General features: G+C 48.5%; 1 protein-coding gene and 1 long non-coding RNA gene across 9 annotated transcripts in view; one reads left to right on the top strand and one right to left on the bottom strand.

Moving 5' to 3' along the window:
* LUZP1 (leucine zipper protein 1) overlaps positions 1–6,889 on the bottom strand; it is an 89,810-nt gene extending 82,921 nt beyond the window's left edge. For 4 of the 7 annotated variants that reach the window (XM_038531646.1, XM_038531647.1, XM_038531645.1 and 1 more), the window contains exon 1: positions 6,775–6,889. The gene's annotated coding sequence lies outside the window, so the exon portion shown is untranslated. The remainder of the gene's footprint in view (positions 1–6,774) is intronic. The other 3 variants (XM_038531650.1, XM_038531651.1, XM_038531648.1) reach the window with 1 other exon arrangement.
* A 6,332-nt stretch (positions 6,890–13,221) lies between these two features.
* The window catches only part of LOC111093602, a 44,997-nt gene continuing 41,288 nt past the window's right edge, over positions 13,222–16,930 (top strand). Inside the window, exon 1 of one of the 2 annotated variants that reach the window (XR_005356031.1) lies at positions 13,222–16,180. This is a non-coding gene — a long non-coding RNA (uncharacterized LOC111093602). The remainder of the gene's footprint in view (positions 16,181–16,930) is intronic. The other variant, XR_005356032.1, reaches the window with a different exon arrangement.

Raw genomic sequence — 16,930 nt, 5'->3', positions numbered from 1 at the left:
CCTGAAGTAGCTGGGGCACTCCCAACCTTTGGATTAGAGAAAACACCAAGCAGAATTCTAATAAAAAGAGTCCATGTTAATAAGCCTAAGAAATTAAAATTGCGGGGATCCCGGGGTGGCTCAGCGGTTTGGTGCCTGCCTTTGGCCCAGGGCGCGATCCTGGAGTCCCGAGATCGAGTCCCACGTCGGGCTCCCGGCATGGAGCCTGCTTCTCCCTCTGCCTGTGTCTCTGCCTCTCTCTCTCTCTCTCTCTCTCTGTGTCTATCATAAATAAATAAACAAATCTTTAAAAAAAATTAAAATTGCTACCTATACATAAGTAGCATTATGATTAATCATCAAAAACTCTACTAACGGCCTACTATGTGCAAAGCTCAGTGAAAGAGATTGAGGGGAGTTATCAGCTAAAACAACTTAGCTTCTGATGAAGAGGCTTCTGATCAAATTAGGTAAAGATATAAACTAGTGTAATTAACCAAGAATATAAGGGGTGCTGGCAAAAAAAAAAGCTTTTGATCCAACGAGGTAGATAAGATACATGCTAGTGTGACTTGCCAAGAACATGAGGAGTATCAGCAATAAATGTCAAAATTTTAGAGAAGAAAGATTTACTACTGCAAAGTCAGCACAGACTTCATAGAGGGGAATTGAGCTGAGCCTTGGAAGACAGAAAAGTTTAAACAGTGTAAGAGAAGAAAAAGACAAAAGATACCAGGAACAAAGGTGCTGAATTGGGAATGTGGTCATTAAATATTTATTAAATACCTACTACATGTCAGTCATTGTGTCAGATACTAGGTAAACAAAACAGATGAGTTCCCCACTCTTGTAAAGTCTAGTGGGGAAGGCAGATAATAATCATGCAAGCAGATATATCATTACAAGTTGTAATAGGTGTTATGAAGGGAGGCAACAGATGCCAGAGACAGGGAATAACGGAAAAGGACCAGCAATATAAGATGAGGAGGGAAAGCATCTCTGATACACATGCTGAGGCTTGAAGGAGGCAGCCAGGCAAAGAACAGGGGAAAGCGCATTCAAGGAAGCGAGCCACACGTGAAAAGGCCCTGTGGTAGGAAACAGCTTCTTAAGGATAAATAAGAAGCTGGTATGACTGAAGCATAATGGACAACAAGCTTGGTATAAGGTGAAGCTGGAAAGTAGGTGGGGCCAAGCTTTAGAAGACATCATAGGCCAAGATAAAGAGTTTGAATTTGGATTTTATTCCAAGCCCTAAACAAAATCTTCAAAAGTTTTTGCATACTCACAAACATACTGTTGAATAAACAGAACCAGACCCAAAAGAATATCTGCTGTATGATTCCATTTTTACAAAAAAACAAAACAAGAAAAATTAACACCTGCTTTTAGAAATCATCCCAGGGAGGTGGGGAAGGGAGGCAGGAACTGGAAAGTAACTTGGTGGGGGGCTTCTGAGTATGAGTAATATTGTTTCTTGATCTACATACTGGTTCCACAGATATATTCAGTTTGTGAAAAAAAAAATGATCAAACTGTACTCTTAATATATTATATATAATACTTCAATAAAAAGATGTAATTTTTAAAAATTCAATTTTTAATAACATTTTTAAAAGATTACTTTGTACAGATAAAATGGAAATAGAACAGCACACCCAAACGTGTCCTAATTCACAGATTAACTTAATGGAAACTTTTAGATACATGGAAAATAGGGGAAGGGGTAAGTCAAATAGCCAGTGAATATACCAAGTACCATGTTCCTAAAGAATGCAAAATCTAGGAAGGGAGTTTTGCAATAAAGAATGAACTATAGGGATCCCTCGGTGGCGCAGCGGTTTGGCGCCTGCCTTTGGCCCAGGGCGCGATCCTGGAGACCCGGGATCGAATCCCACATCAGGCTCCCGGTGCATAGAGCCTGCTTCTCCCTCTGCCTATGTCTCTGCCTCTCTCTCTCTCTCGTGACTATCATAAATAAATAAATTAATTAATTAATTAAAAAAAAAGAATGAACTATAAATGAATCTCTAGAAATTAAGAAGTCTAAAAGATTTGTAATGCTTGTTAGGTTTTGGCTTATATTTTAATATGATATTTCCAAGCTCTTCCCTTGCTCCCCCCAACCCTAATACACAGAGAGTGTGATGAAACTGATCCCAAACTTGAGCACCAATCACATCTGAGCTCAAATCAACCGTCTCTGCCCCTCACTTGGCTCTGGCAGTAACTGCTCTGAGCTCAGCTTCCTCATGTATAAAGAGGATAATAACTACTGCACAGAGTTATTATTTTTCTCCCTATCATCACCCAAAATATTGAGTTGGTAGACCAGTATTTTAATTTAATTATTATTTCCTAATGATATATGAAAGGCCCATGGCTGATGAGTTTCCATTCTCAAGACTGACAGGTGAGAGAGAAGACATATAAAACAATCAACATGTAGAAACAGAATGTATAATGAGAAATGAAGAGTAAGAGATACAAATGGGGCTGCTTCCAGGGGCATTTGGGTGGCTCAGTGGTTTTAGGCATCCAACTCTTGATTTAGGCTCAGGTCAAGACCTCAGGGGTCCTGAGATTAAGCCATACGACTAGGAGAGGAGCCAGCAGAGGAGCCGCCTGAGACTCTCTCCCCCTTTCCCTCTGCCCTCTCACCCCCCACTCACACTCACTGGCTCTCTAAATAAAATCTTTAAAAAAATAACACAAGACTGGTCTAGAAGTGGCAACAGAGCTTTCAAACTTTTTCAAAGACAGACTTGAGCTATAGCAGATTGGGACAGGTTCAGTGACCTAAGAAATTATGAGAAGGAGGGGCACCTGGGTGGCTCAGTTGGTTAAGCATCTGGCTCTATTTTGGCTCCGGTCATGATCTCGGGGTGGTGAGATTTACTCCCATGTAGGGCTCAGCACGGAGTCTTGCTTTTCTCCCTTTACCGACCCCCAATCTCTCTCTCTCTCTCCCCCCCTCTCAAATAAATAATTCTAAATAAATAAATAAATAAATAAATAAATAAATAAATAGGTAGATAGATAGATAAGTAAATAAACAATTTTTTAAAAAATTATGAGAAGGAAACAATAATCTTATGTCTTCTGAGAAAGAGACAATTTCTACCTGATGTATTGCCTTTGTGGGATATTAGCTAAAACAAGTTAGAGATAAGCATTAAGGATATTCTGACCCAGGTGGAAGGGCAAGGCCTTTAGTTATTTTACAGCATCCCCACCCTTTAGCATTATTTGAACTACACTGGGTAAAGCACTTCCAGGGACAGCCAAAGATGCTAAGTTTTATATTTCAGGAGATACCATTTCAAAAAGGAAACAAAAATAAAAGTTCAACTCCTTAATAAATCTTTGGGTAATTCCACCACCACCACCCCCGCAACCCCCCCAACCCTCCGCCAACGACAGCCCTGTCCTAAAATGAAAACCTGGTTCCTCATGAATTTCTTTCCCCTGATCTGCCAAGTATACCCCTATCTCTACCAATCTTATTCTTCTCATGCACCTCATCAATAAATACCTAAGGTTTCCCTATTTCCTACAGAGTTAGCATACTAACTCACTCTGATCTCAATAGTTTGAATTAGGGAACACAGAAACTTCGTAACATTGCCAGGAATTACTTTGCTAACCAATACCTTAAAAAAAAAAAAAAACAAACAGTTTAAACAAAAGATGGCAGTTGTGATTACACAACTGTGTACATCTGTCAAAGCTCATCAAACTGCACACTTAAAATGGATGAATTTTATCGTATGTAAATTAGACCTCAATAAAGCTGAATTTTAAAAAAAAGTGAGGGCAGCCTGGGTGGCTCAGTGGTTTAGCACTGCCTTCGGCTCAGGGCGTGATCCTGGAAACCCAGGATCAAGTCCAGCATCGGGCTCCCTGCATGGGGCCTGCTTCTCCCTCTGCCTGTGTCTCTCATGGATAAATAAATAAAATCTTTTAAAAAACAATAATAAGAAATAATAAAAAAGAGTGTTTCTTCAGCAAGTATTTACTGAGCATCTATTATGTGCTTCAAAGTTTATACCAAATCTTTCAGCTTGACTGTGTCCTACCTGTAACTAATGTGCTTTACTTATAAGCTGACACTATCCCAAAAAGCCAGTATTACATGAAAAATGGTTCAGCTTCTGATTATGAATGTCACCCTAATTATGGCTTCTACAGTGGAAGGACCATTAGCTATCCAAATTTTCCATTATATAAGTGAAATCTATGATCACCCAAGTACTCTGCATTTCAACACAAATGCTTCTGGGGGGGGGGGGATATATAGATATATAAATATATACATACACACACACAATATACACACCTACAGTATATAGGACACACCACTAGCACAAAAACATCTCAATAGCATACTGACAACATTGCTGGAAGAAAAAGAAGGCAATACTACTGGGGAAAGGACCTAATTGACTTATTCTACAGTCCAAGGTGAGCCAGTGGCTGAGTTAAAGGCCTAGAAATTAATGCAGTGTGCATAATGGGAGATAACCAAGGACCTCACAGACTGGGTTTGAATTCCAGCTCCACCTCTTACCATCTGTATGTGTAAACCTGGGGCAGTCACTTTACCTTCTGACCTTCAGTTTGCCCATATGTGAAACAGGGGATGCCAATTATGACCTACAGCATTGTTGTGAAAACTCTATGAGATATATACCACCAAGCACAATTACTGGGCACAGAGTAGGCAACTCACCAAAATTAAGCTCCCCTTCTTGGTCTTAAATTATTCAGGAGTAAGAAAATGCCTATTAATCGAGGCTAATTCATAATCCCTGTTAGTAATGACAGTACAACAATGAACCTGTACTTGCTGCCTTGTTCATACTCTAATCAACTCCCTTCCCCAGCCCACTATTTCCAGTTTTTCAAACTTTAGTTACTATGTTTAGAAAAGTGATTTAATTTTAGAAACCTGGAAAATTCTTCTGAGTAAATTGAGCAAAACCTTAATCTGCCCCAAGGGGAATCCTGAGCAAAAATAATTATTTCTGACAGAAGAATTTTTCTATGGGAGTTACTTAATTTAACCACACGAATGCTACCAAAGCTGCACACAAAGTGACAAAACAATCTGGAACATACCGTACAGATTCTCCAAAGGGAAATATCCTCCTAAAATCCAAACCTCTCCCTCCCTTCCTAATCTAATAAAATCTTACTAGGTGATCTGAGTTCCCCCAACACGAGTCCAGCTCCTTACAGGCCAGAACTGCAGCAGTCCTTAAAATGCTCTGAACAAAAAAAAAACAAAAAAAAAAAACCTCTGCAAACGTCCCCAAAAGGCAGGGAGGTCCAGAGAATATTTTCTCCCCAATCAACAGATAAGGCAACCAGGAGCTCCGAAGCACACAATTCTTTTCCCAAGGTCATTCGAGTCAGTGAAGGAAGGTGCGACGGAGAATCTGCAAGCAATCCCTGGCTTTCTGGAGATCACACTGCAGGGTTGGTTTTCTGTTGGGTTGTGGATGGGGGGACTGGGGGGGGGCGGTGGAAGAGGAGCGGGGGGGGGGGGGGGGCGCCCGGTCTCTTCCCTTCTTCCCTTCTCCCACCCTCAAGTGTGAGCACTGGTCTCGGCATTTCCGAAACAAGCCACAACAAGCTTGCAGGGTTAGGAAAGGGGCTGACGCGACGGAGAAACAGATGCTCCAAAGCAAGACGGTCTTTCTCGGCTCGCAGAGCCTCCTCTCCAAGGTCATCAAGAGAAACCGCAGGCACGTCTGCGGGCTCCCACGCGGGCTCCGAACCCGCAGCCCGGCCGCCCCGGGAGGCCGGCTCCCCCGCAGCAGGCAGCCTCCGCAGCCAGAGGCCACGGCCCCCGAGGCCGCACTTCGTTCCTGCGCTCGGGGCAGCCATGGCTCCTTCCCGGCGCGCAGGGGCGGGGGTGCGCGGGGAGGCGGGCGGCGGGCGGCGCGCGCTGCGGAAAGTTCACCGCGGCGGCGGGGGGCGGGCGGCGGGCGGCGAGGGGCGGCCCGGCCCGGCTCGCCCGCGTCCCCCTGCAGATTCCACCATTAATTAGTCCTAAGGACTGTCTACTGGCAACTTAAACAAAGCGAATGCCTCGAATTCCTTCCCGGCCCAGCGGTCTGGCTGCGAGGCCAGCATCGGCCGGGACGCGGGCCGGCGCGGCGGGCCGACAGCTGCGGCGGCGGCGGGACCCCTCCCCCGGCCCGCGCCCCCGCAGCCCGCTCCCGCAGCCCGGCCGACCCCCCCCCCCCTCCTCCTCCTCCTCCTCCTCCTCGGGAGCTCCCGGGCTCTTCCTGTAAGATCACTTCCTTCCTCCCCGGGTGCCCGCGGGCCCCGCGCAGCCCCCTCCCCGCCCCCCCCCACGCCGGACCCCAAACTCGACCCGAAACTCCCCTCCGCCCTCCCCCTCCCGAAAACGTCCCCTCGGCTCTCTGCCCCGAACGTTTCTCCTCCCGGAGCCTCACTCCCACCAGAACTCTCGCAGATCCTTCCCTCCCCCTCCAAAAGAAGAATTTCCAACTCCAAAAAATTTCTCAAGGTCTCGCCCCAGAAGGTCTCCCCTTCCGAGCCCTTTCTCCAAAATTCCTCTCCAAGGCCGCCCCCTCCCCCGCCTCAACTCCATACCCGCCCCCCCCAGCCCTCCCCGGGGTGCGCCCGCCGGTCCTGCCCTGGCGCCCCTGGGTGCGCCGACCCCTTGCCCGGGCGGGCCGCCCCTCCGGCCGCCCCCTCCGGCCGCCCCAGCCCCCCCAGCCCCCGCGCCGCGCGCCCGCCGCCTCCGCGCCGACCCCTCACCTCGGCGGCTCCGGCCCGCGCTCCCGCCCGCGGAGGGGTCCAGCGCTCCGCTCCCGGCGGCCGGCGCCTCCTCGGGCTCCCCGGGACTGACAATGAGGGGCGGGGCCAGATGGTGACGTCAGCGCCCTGGGGGCGGGGCCTGTCGTGGGGGCGGGGCTGCCGATCCGCCCCGCCCCCTCCGTTCTTTTCCTCCTTCCCAGGACTTGGATTTTGCCAAGTTTCTACGGCTTGCCTAAGTGCCCGGGTCCTGTGCTAGGCGCGGTGTGAAATCGAAATGACAGATAAGAAAGATGTCCTGCTTTCAAAAGGGGCACTCCTGGCGGGGGGTGGGGAAAGGGGTGGGGGGGGAGGATTAAATGAGATAATCCACGTAAAGGTGTTTAGCCCAGAGCCTGGTATTGAATAATCACTCAACGAATACTATTTATAATACTCAGCAATTGTGGGAAAGGCCTTCAATGTGGAGGCATGGCTTCCAGTCCCCAGCTCTGCTATTAATTCATGGTGTGACCTTAGACAAGTCTTTTCCCCTTTATGTTTCTCGCTTTTACCTTCTTTAAGATGGGAAGGAGGGATGACCAGATGATCTCAAAAGTCCCTCCAATAATTCTGTGACACAGTTCCCGAGGTACCAACGGCCCAGAGAAGTGGGGAGGGGGGCCTTTGAAGGGACCCCAAAACCCACAGCCAGTATGGTACAGGACACAGCCACAGACACACTCCCCACGGATGCCCTCCCACATCCTGGCACAGAGCTGCATTCACAAGCCAGGACACAGATGCGCTGAGAGTGGCTACCCCTCAGACTATAGCAGCATAGCTGGTCTCTTGAGACATCTCTTGTGTAAACTCCTTATTGCCTATGGAATAAGGGCCAAAACCCTGGCCTGGTCCGGTCTCTCCCTACCTTTATACACACACACAGACATACACACACTGTAAAGTTTATCCAGACTTCCACCTGCACACCCACTGCTTTCCCACATCTGCCCCATGGCTCATGCTCTTCCTCTGCTGTCTCATCTCAACTTACAACTCCTCCTAGATTCCCCCAACCTGGAGCCGACTCTCCCTGTTCTCAATAATCCAATACCTGTGTGCTGTATTTAACTCTCATGTGCGCATGAACACATTTTAACTAGTATCGCATTGACCTCCTGTTTCTTAGCACTTCCTCACTTCCTTGAGGTCAGAAACCACGAATGTTTAGTAGTGCCAGAAAACCCAGGGATTATACACCCATGTTCTGGCCCATGCTAGCTCTCATTCTTCTCATGTGTAAAATGGGGATATTCATATAGTCCTTGCAGTGTTTGTTCTGAAATTACATAGAACACTGTGCGGAAAGCACCAGGCACAGTGCTCCAGAAATGATGTCGTTGTCATTCTTACTTTCATCATCACCATCAATATTATTTCCAGCTCCTAACACCACACACCACCCCTCGTGATAATTCACCCAATCATTTCATAGAGTTCGACTCTGAGGTCCCGAGAGAGGAAGAGGCCCACTAAAAGTGGCCCTGCAGAACACTGCCCTTGGGAGTGAACCAACACTACAGTTTCTAGACCCCAGGGAGATTCTGCGGAGTCACATGTGACGCCCCAGGGTGTCTCTGTCACTCAGCACCTGTCCAAGTGGGGGACAGCTTTGAGTTCTCTCGGCAAGTTATTTGCGGCAGAGCTGACCCATTTCTCCCTCATGCCTTTCTGCTCTCACTTCCCTTACAAAGAGATAGATCTGTGTTAAACTGCCCTTGGCATCTCTGCAGTCCCTGAGGAGAGCTGCAGCAAGGCACTGGGCGTTTCCAGAGTGCTGGCCTGTGGGAAGAGGGAAAGGGCTTTGGGGTTCTGATTAATTTCCTGAGCTGCAGACAGGCAAATGGTTGTCCTGAAATGCCTGGGCTGGTTCTCAAGGGCCCCTAACAAATTGCAGCTTATTTTTAGAAGAGGAGATTCAAAAATGCCACTTCCCATGAAAAGTAGGCATGGCCACAGGATTGCTCCAGGCAAAGAATGGGCCTGTACTGAGTTCCTCCTATGTGGGGACGCCAATTCCAAGCATTGCAAACCATTGGCAGAGAGAACCCAGGATGCACAGCGGAGGTTCTGAAGGCAGAGCATTCTCTCCAAGATCCATGAGCCCATCCATCACATCTTCGTTCATTCACAGCAAAAGGTTTGGCACAGAAAAGCTCAGAATGCAAATCTCAGCTCCATCACTTGCCACTTATGTAACCTTGGGCTTTCAAGTCTCTGCCCCTTAGCCTCTCACCTGAAAAAGAGAAAATAATAATAGTACCTATCTCACACAGTGGCTGTGAGGATTGAATGAAATAACATATGGAATAGCTTTGTTCAGAGCCTAACACCTTTTTCACGCCCTGATACAGTGGCTGCTGCTACTACTTCAACACATCCTCCCAGTAAGGCCTATCCTATGCTGGCCTCTGGGCCAGAAGTAGGGCAAACAGGGAGTCCTCACATCAAGAATCTCATCAGTAAAAGGAATGGGGTAGATTTTTGGTTCTTGGTACTTTCACTGCAAAGCATTTCTGTTGCAAATATTTTTGCCACATAACCCATTGGCCCTCAGGCAACTTTGCCATTAAAGATCAAAATAACTAGTTGACAGTTTGATAGTTTGATAGTTTGGTTTCATCCAACTGGTTTGGTTTCATTTCTCCACTTCTCCATTTCTCCACTTAGTACTCCTCTTTTTGTATTATACAGATCATAGTCCTCATAATGGTCTATACAGTGGCACAGAGTTTTGAACCCACATATCCCAGAGAACATTGGAACAGCTATCAAGGGACATGTGACAAAACCAGACAACAGAGTAGAAGGCTTCCACAGAGCAATAGAAAGCTCAGTTACAAACATGTATCCTAGTGTTTGGAGACTGACATCCCTTTTAAGGAAAGAAGAAATTTTAGTGAAAAAAGAAAAAGTCTGGGGTACCTGGCTGGCTCAGTAGGAGGAGCATGTGACTCTTGAGTTTAAGCCCCACATTGGGGGTAGAGATTACTTACATAAATAAACTTTAAAAAATGAAAAAGAGTAAGGTATGGAACTACAGGTATAGTGGGACCTCGTGGTTATAACTTATATGCTCAGTACAAGCATTAAAGTGGAGAATATAGAGAATGAAATAGGATGCTTTCCCCTTTTTTCTTTCTGATTTGCTTTTCTCTGTGGGCGTGTGCATATAGCAGGAACTTCCAAAAAGACTCTACTAGATTCTAATAGAGAAAAGAGAGGATGAAAACACAGGTCATGGTAATCAGCAGTGGGCATCTGAACCAGCTGTGTATACTGCCATAGAAAGTTCCACAGTTTCCATCTCATTCCGGGAAAAGCCCCTGCCCAGACAAGTCTCATCCTCTCCCCATTCTCCAGCCCTTAGCTACACTCAGACTTCAATGCTACGGCCAAAGGCAAGACTCCTAACAAAACTTCCAGAAGCCAAGGCAAGGACAGGAGGAAAGACTTTAAAGTAGGAAGAATTTTTTTTTTTTTTCTGCCGGTTCTGTGCCCCTCCCAAAGAATAACAATATGTCAGCATCTTTTGTCTACTGTGCCTAAACTTGCACTTTTGTTTTTCCTCATATCTTTCTGCAATTTAAATTTTTTACAAGGAGCATACATTACATGGTCATCACAAAAAATGCAATAAAGATAGGCATAAAAGGAAAGCTAACCAAGCTGAGGTTGGTCCACTTTTGTTGGTCACAAACAATAAAGCAGACGAATGTGGTTGAGGCCGGTGCTAAGTTTCATAGGAATCATAGAAAGTGAGAGTAGGAAGGGATAAAATCACCCTCAGTTTCTCCTGCCGTTCCCCCCAATGGCATGATTTCTAGTCCCTTCCCATCACAGGCCACCCACCAATCCGTGTATTTCATGCATTCATTCAACAAACATTTATGGATCCTTTACTGTAAACCAAGCATCATACTAGTCACTTTACAGATACTATCTCACATGGATTAGAGAGGTCATTATTCCCACCTTGCAGATGAGGAAAACAAGGCTCAAGGGAGGTGAATGACTTGCCCAAAGTCTCACATCTAGTGGGATCTAAACCAAGACCTTCATAACTTCAAAGCCTGTTTCCTAAAGGATGTGGGCTGAATTCCAAAGCAAATGACTTATGTCCTTGGGCAGCCATTATTGCATGGGTGGCCTTGGCCGAGTCACTGAACTCTTCTCAGCAGCAATATCGCCATCGCTGAAAGATAAGGGTTTACCCAGATATTTATCTAAGTTACGTGCTTTGTAAGTTATAACACATACTACAAAGGGAAGTGGTTCCATCAACTCTTGAGGGACTGCTCACTCATCTTTAGATCTCTTGGTGCTCTCCCCATTAACGTTTATCCCCCATTAGTGCATTTAGGACAGTGATCCTTGCAGGAACTCCATCATTACCCCCACTAGCCTGGGACCTCCTCCAGGACAGAAATGACACTTAGTCACTTAAGATCCCTTTCTGCCCCCAGTGCAGCATCTGGCATTGCAGCCCTCCATTCTCTCCCTCTTTTATTTATTTCACAACAAATGGCCAAGAGCCTAACATGTACCAGACACGGCACAGACTGTAAGACAGCAAAGGGCTCTGCCTTCTTGGAGCATGGCTGATGGGGTAGAGAGACGAAATAACGTTAAACACAATTAGTTCCTTAAAAACAATCACATTAAGCACCACGGAGCATCAGGCTTGGGGAATGTGGAGTGGGAACCAACTGAATCCAGGACACAGGGAAGGCTTCCTAGAGGAGGTGGCCTTGAGGCTCAGAGAGGCTAAGAAATTTGCTCAAGACCACAAAGCTGCTAAGCACAACAGCTGGAATTTTAACCTAGGAACACCTGACTCCAAAGCTCAAGCTGTGGCCTTCTAGAGAACACTGCCTTTCAATTCCTTCATCTTATTCTTCTCTGGTTCTTATTGGTGAGAAGGGAGTAAGGTCTGGTTAGCACTGGATGCTCTAAAGCAATGTCCGTCCCAGCTTTGGGGATGTGACACTCCTTTGAGAATCTGGTGATATCTATGAAACCTCTCCCAGGAATTACATGGATATGACACGCCCACGATACCTTGCCTACAATTTCAAGGCATCCGGAAGCCCAGGTTTTGAACTCACGCCACAGTAGGACCATAGAGTGAATCTCAGAACCTCTGAAAAGAGACTCCAAGATTTCACAGGGACCTCAAACCCCAGACAGATCCCAGAAACTCTATGGAAAGATTCCCAAGATCCAGGAGAAAAGATCCTGCAGAGATATTCTCAAGGTCCTACAGGCTGTTAAGGAATGTCAAATCCTCATAAGGCCGGAGTCTGCACTGAGGAACCCATCAGCCTTGGAAAGCTACAGTTCTCAACCCTTTTGGGGTCACTGACACCTTTAAACCTCTGAGCAAAAATGCGATACATGGTACACGTAGAATCAAGAGGTGCACAGACTTCTGGGGGCCCCCGGATTCAGACCTCCTGTTCTTGAGCTGAACCTCCTGAACCCCTCAAGGACCCGGACCAGGTTCGCAGACTCAAGGTGCGCGCTGCGGAGGCAAACGGACCCTGCGGGGTCGAATCCGAACCCCGCACTCACCTGCCCCCCTCCGGCCCCAGCGACCTTTCCTCCCCAGCCCAGCCCCAGCGGCGGGGGCTCCGAGCGAGCGGGGCGGGGCGGCGGGACTCAGCGTCAGTGCAGCGGCGCCCAGGGGGGGAGGGGAGTCTGCGGGCTGCGGGGCGGGCTGCGGGGCTGCGGGGCTGCGGGGCGAGGCTGCGGGGCTGCGGGGCCGCGGAGCGAGGCTGTGGGGCTGCGGGGCGAGGCTGTGGGGCTGCGGGGCTGCGGGGCTGCGGGCCGCGGAGCGAGGCTGTGGGGCTGCGGGGGCGGCTGCGGGGCTGCGGGGCCGCTGAGTGGAGGCTGTGGGGCTACGGGGCGGGGCGGGCTGCGGGGCGTTGCGGGGCGGGCTGCGGGGCGGGGCGTGCGGGGTGCGGGGCGGGCTGCGGGGCGGGCTGCAGGGCTGGCGGGGATGCTGGGGCGAGGCTGTGGGGCTGCGGGGCTGCCGGGGCGGGCTGCGGGGCGTGCGGGGCTGCGGGGCCGCGGAGTGAGGCTGTGGGGCTACGGGGCGGGGCGGGCTGCGGGGCGGGCTGCGGGGCGGGCTGCAGGGCGTGCGGGGCTGCGGGGCTGCGGGGCGGGGCGTGTGGGCTGCGGGGCGTGCGGGGCGGGGTGCGGGGCGGGGAGCGGGGCAGGGCGTGCGGGGTGCGGGGCGGGCTGCGAGGCGTGCAGGCTGCGGGCTGCGGGAGGACTGCGGGGCGGGCTGCGGGCTGCAGGAGCGGGAGCGGGGAGGCGGCGCGCCCGCCGCAGGGACAGCTCGGGGCTGCCGCGGGCCGGGAAGCCTGCGGGGGGCAGCGCGGGGCGCTCGCGGCCGTCCCCACCCCGCCAGGGCGTGCCCGCCAGCCGGCTTCCTGCGGTCGGGCCGGGAGGAGGGAAGGCGCTGAGGGGCCCGGGCCTGGCAGGCCGGGTTCCTGGCTTTCTCTCCACGTTTCCTGAGCGGGAGCCCGGGGGATGGGACCCGGCTCAGACCTCCTTCCCGGGGAGCGCAGCCAGGAAATCGCGTCCTTGTGAACTCGGGTTCCTCCTCTGGCCGGAAGGTGCCGACTGCCATCCACGGTCGTCCAGCCCTGACCCGCGGCGTGTGATGTGACCCACTTACCCGGGGGCGGAAGAAGCCCAGAGCCGAAATGGCAGGCGCGGACCCCGCGGTGCAAGTGCGCTGGCTCCATCCCACGGACGAGAAAGCTGAGGCTTGCAAGATCGAAATGACCTACCCAAGGTCATCGTTAACACATTACTAGGAATGAGAGCGCGTTCTACATTTCACTTCTCCTGCAAATGCTCTAAGTGTAATTGTGCCATTAGGTCCTCAGGAGTTAGGAAGGTAACATGGGCCCTATTCTAGAAATGAGAAAACTGAGAATCAGAGAGGTCAAGTGGCTTCTCCAATGTCACACAGCCAAATGCAACCGAGTTAGAAATTAAACTCCAGTCTCCTGTTTCTGGAGCTCAGAATGGTCATTCCACTGTCCTGCTTCCCAGATGTCCTGCTTTAATGCATTACAGCCTAGTAACCTGAGGGCTAGAACCTTATTTGTTTTAGGTCCCCCCAAAAACCCCACCTAGACCTGGCGCAAGGTAGATGCTCAGACATGACTATGGAGCCCAGCACAGAAGCTCAAAGTCAGAAGGACTGGGAGGAGGCACCTACCTTGACTCCTAAGAAGAACGAACCTTCAACCAAGTGAAAATTCAGCCTCTGCTTGAATACTTCTATCATGGTGAATTCTCTCTCTCCCATAGTAGCCCATTCTCCTGTTGGACAAATATGTTTGGTCCAAAATATAAACACTGCATTTTGCTGCTGGCTCTCCCTATAAATAAAGGAAGACCGTTTCCTTTCTCGTGGCCACAATCTATGTGGCATGGTATTCTTAGCCATTTTATAAGGATTGATGGCTCAAAAATGTTCAGTTGCTTGTGAACTAGCACAATGTCAGCCGTTCACCAAAGATGTTCACTCTCCGTGAATAGAGTTGTTTCAGAAAAAAGCAGCCCAGACTACATTTTCCAGCACCCCTTACATAATTAAGTATGCAACTAGTTTTCACCAACGGGATGTGGGCAGAGACGATGCGGGCCATACCCAGGCCAAATCCGAGTCAAGAAATATGTATGCTTTCTCAGAGCTCTACTTTTCCTCTATCATCTGGATAGAGATATCCAGATATCATCTGGATGCCAATACTAGAGTGACCTTGGAAGACACACATACCAAATGTTGTCAGCCTGGGTCTCACTCAGCCTGGTCTCACTTGACTGAATGGAGCACACAGTGAACTAACCTCCATTGTATTTAAGCACTGAAATTTCAGGATTTCTCTATTACAGCAGTTAACATAATTTAACACTGGGACTAACTTGGATTCATTGTTCTATACACCATGGAGCACGGTGTTGGTCACACAGAAGATGCTCAAAACATAACCATCTAGCACTGACTGTTGTCCAGTTAGCTCAGCCGGTCAGAAATTGTGTCTGTTCATATAATTGATGCATATGTCCTGCCTATTCCCCCAAAGGGTTTTGAGGTGGTTTCCATTGCAGCTTCAAGCCTACTTGATGAATAATTAAAGAGCAAGAATCAATGAGTCATGAAAGCCTGGACCAAAGGCCAGAGGGGAAGAAGGGAAAAAGATGAAAAATTGACTAACTAGAGCAGAAATACTAGGCTAAGCTTCCTGAGGATAGCATTGTGGCAGAGCAAAAAAAATGAAACAAAACAAAACAAAACACAAACCACTGCTCTGAGTTTCCTGGCAGTCCGAGCAAAGAGGGAAACAAGATGAGTTACAAATTGTATGGGAAGTAGCAAACATGTGATCAAGCATACAAAACCTGGGGCCAGACTGTTATTTTGAAGTCCACGTCTACCATACCCTAGTCATGTGAACTTAGGCGTTATTTAACTTCTCTATGCTTCTGGCTCTTCATCTGAAAAATGGAGATGATATAATGAAACCTCTCTCTTTGGGGTCATTGGGAGAATTAAATGAGTTAAAGCATTTTCAGTTCTTATAACAGGTCTGTCGTGTACTAAATTCTATGTAGGAATCAGCTATTACTATAGTCTGATGGGAAGAATTAGTTTAGTGACTTGGGAGAGACGAATCTTTCTCGGGGAATGTATTAAACAAGGGACACCCTCCCCCCAGCTAATAAGGTGGGCTGTTTTTATGACATCCGCTGGGCCATGGGTCACATGATTATTTCTCTTATTGGCTTTTGGACCAGACAAGCTTTGGCATCCTACTCACTGGGGAACTCGGGGGATAGGTTGCTTGGGGGTAACCTAGGGCCCTAGGTCTCTTTCTGCTGACCTCTCCACAGGACAGGTAAGTGTCACAGCAAGAGCAAAGGGTTTGGTGTTAAACAGACCCAGGTACATTTGTTAACCTCTCTAGGCCAGTTTCTTCATTCAAACAGCAGACACAATAGCAAACAGGACCTACCTCAGAGAGTTGCCATAAAGATTATATGAAAGAATTCTACAAAGCACTTTGCCCTAATATGTGTGTATATATATATACATATCTATGTATATATATAATATATAAATATAATATAATATATATTTAAATACAGTTGATTCGGCAGGTGAATTGTTACACACTCCTTAGCAGATTCCGACTTCCATGGGCACCGTCCTGCTGCCATAATAACTGGTACTGTAGGAAGACTGTAGTGCATGAGCACTCACATAATAAGGAAGACCCCAAGAAAATAAAACAAGGAATCTTGCCTGAGACCAAGAGAGTCAAGACAATAACTTTTTTTTAAGGTAATTTCGTTTTCTTTTTTAAGACTTTATTTATTTCAGAGAGAGTAAGAGAGCACAAGCAGGGGGAGGGGCAGATGGAGAAGGAGAAGCAGGCTCCCTGCTGAGCAGGGAACCCAATGCGGGACTCGATCCCAGAACCCCTGGGATCATGACCTGAGCCAACGCTTAACTGACTAAGCTACCCAGGCGCCCCAGGAGAATAACTTTTAGTACTTCAAAAATTAGAACACAAATGGTACATTTCTCCCAGAATGTGGCCCTGGCTGATCAAATTATCATTTCTCTGCTTCTGGCTGGAATTCCCTTGGCTCAATGCAGTGTGGTGTGCAGCCCAGGCTGACCCATTTTTGGAACCACGCTGGCCTGGAAAGGTGCCACAGCACCAGAATGACCACCGTGTCACAGCAACAGACCCTGTTTTTGAGGGGAATTGAGGACATGAAGCTCCCCCTTAGGCTTCCCCGTGATGGGTGGCAAGCACTGTGCTGAGCTTCACACACATTACCTTGTCCAGCCCCCATGACAGCTTCATGGGGGGAGCCCTATTCAGAATCACACTTTACATATAAGAAACCTGAGGATCAGAGAAGCAAAATGACCTGCTTATGGTCACACAGCTAAGAAGTGGCAGAGATGTGTCTGACACTATTATGTGTTCTTAACCACTCGTCCACACTGCATCTCCCCTCCGGTCTGACCCAGGACCTTGTCTCTGGAGCCAACCTCTCTCTTGCCAGGCTGTTTTCATCA

Source organism: Canis lupus, chromosome 2 (assembly GCF_011100685.1).
Source record: "Canis lupus familiaris isolate Mischka breed German Shepherd chromosome 2, alternate assembly UU_Cfam_GSD_1.0, whole genome shotgun sequence".
NCBI lineage: Eukaryota > Metazoa > Chordata > Mammalia > Carnivora > Canidae > Canis > Canis lupus.
The sequence above is the reverse complement of the archived record's forward strand: the minus strand, read 5'-3'. Positions and strand labels throughout refer to the sequence as shown.